Source organism: Ictidomys tridecemlineatus, chromosome 5 (assembly GCF_052094955.1).
Source record: "Ictidomys tridecemlineatus isolate mIctTri1 chromosome 5, mIctTri1.hap1, whole genome shotgun sequence".
In the NCBI taxonomy this organism is placed as follows: Eukaryota; Metazoa; Chordata; class Mammalia; order Rodentia; family Sciuridae; genus Ictidomys; species Ictidomys tridecemlineatus.
Window position 1 is genome coordinate 47813642 of NC_135481.1, and position 2010 is coordinate 47815651.

The 2010-nt window shown below is 36.0% G+C and overlaps 1 protein-coding gene across 2 annotated transcripts in view; it reads right to left on the reverse strand.

Moving 5' to 3' along the window:
• Rnase10 (ribonuclease A family member 10 (inactive)) overlaps positions 1 to 1799 on the reverse strand; it is a 101907-nt gene extending 100108 nt beyond the window's left edge. For both annotated transcript variants that reach the window (XM_078049900.1, XM_078049899.1), the window contains exon 1: positions 1178 to 1799. The gene's annotated coding sequence lies outside the window, so the exon portion shown is untranslated. The remainder of the gene's footprint in view (positions 1 to 1177) is intronic.
• Between the last annotated feature and the right edge of the window lie 211 nt (positions 1800 to 2010).

A 2010-nucleotide genomic window follows, 5' to 3' on the forward strand; every position in this document is an offset into this window, starting at 1 on the left:
TGAATAGAAAAAGTACTGTAGTCTATTCAACTGAGACTGAGGATTAAGATGTCCAGTTTCAATTTTCCATTCTTACTAAAGTTCCATCTTGTCATACCAGATTCCTTCTTCTGTGAAAGATAGCCTACTACCTAGGTATTCCTGCTGATTTGTACTTTCAGGGAAGAAATGGAATAAGAACGAAAACAAAGAAAACTGAACAATTAGGAAGAGCAGGAAGAAAAGATCAACATTAAACAGACACATTAGGTAGGAGGGAAAGGGAGAGAAAAGGGAAATTTCATGGTAATGGAGGGAGACCCTCATTGTTATACAAAATTACACATAAGAGGTTGTGAGGGGAACAGAAAAATAAACAAGGAGAGAAATGAATTACAGTAGATGGGGTAGAGAGAGAAGATGGGAGGGGAGGGGAGGGGGGACAGTAGAGGATAGGAAAGGTAGCAGAATACAACAGTTACTAAGAGGGCATTATGTAAAATTGTGGATGTGTAACCGATGTGATTCTGCAATCTGTATTTGGGGTAAAATTGGGAGTTCATAACCAACTTGAATCTAATGTATGAAATATGATATGTCAAGAGCTTTGTAATGTTTTGAACAACCAATAAAAAAAGAAAAAAAAGAAAAAAAAAGAAAACTGAACAATTGATCTGCTGGGGCTTTCTTAACTAATGAAGATCTTAATGAGAGCTGAGGCAAGGAAGTATATCTTTGTCTTGCTAGGTGAGTATCACATCCTATCAAAGAGAGTCCTTCTCTACAAGAAAAAATGAAATAAAATGCTATGAAGAACATTATTGAGACAGTTGATAAAATTAGAATATAGTTTGTGGAGAAGCTGATGATGTTATTATGTCAGTGTTTTATACAATAAACTTTAAAAGTAAATTCAGATTATTTAAGAGAATATCCATGCTATTAGTAAATACACACTGAAATATTAACATGTGCATGTGTTAAGTGCATGCTTATAGGGAAAAAAGAAAATGATAAAATAAACTTGAGAAAAATAATTTTAAATAATTTTTCTGAATAAAGAGCAGTGAGAAGTCCCTTGTTTTATTATTGCAACTTTTCTATAGAGATAAAAATGTTTTCAAAAATTTTTTAATTAAAAAAAAAATAGAACTTCTCAGGTTGTTCCCTGAGAAGGGTACCCAATACCATGACCTACCTACACTCCTAAGTAGCTTCAGAGGTTCTTGTATCTTCCAGTTCCCCAAATTCTTCCCTTCCAGGGTTTTCTTCTTGGTAACCAGCGGATGCTAGTCTGCATAAAAATGACTGACCCTATGGTTCCTATGATCTTAAACACAGAATGACTTCCTAAGCCACTCCTCTTACCTCTCCCCCAATCAACACTGAACAATTACACTCAAGCAATTTGGCTTTCTACTCCCACAAATACTTTGAAGTAAGGCTATTTGGACAATAATTCAGTTCCAGACTTCCAGGACAGGAAATGTCTCCAACCTGAAAAATTACAGACAGTTTTACTTTATCAATCCATCATTCCACTCCTGAGATACACCCATTCATCTGTGGTTTATAGCAGTCTGGTCTTGTGCATGAATTTCGAAACTAGTTGTCTTTTAAATTATGTTCTCCCCCCACACACACACTGTATTTCCTTAAACCCTTCCCTATCATTTCTGAAATGTCAAGATCTTTGTCCTTTATTCGGGTTAACTGTCCAACATAGTTATTTTATTTTTCACATTTTACATGGTATCATGACTTGATTTGAAGATCTAGACTATTTGAGTCAATTGCAAACGTTCACATACTTTTTTTTTTTTTTTTAAGAGAGAGTGAGAGAGGAGAGAGAGAGAGGAGAGAGAGAATTTTTAATATTTATTTTTCAGTTCTCGGCGGACACAACATCTTTGTTGGTATGTGGTGCTGAGGATCGAACCTGGGCCGCACGCATGCCAGGCGAGTGCGCTACCGCTTGAGCCACATCCCCAGCCCCAAATATTAATTTTTTTTTAGTTCTTGGCGGACACA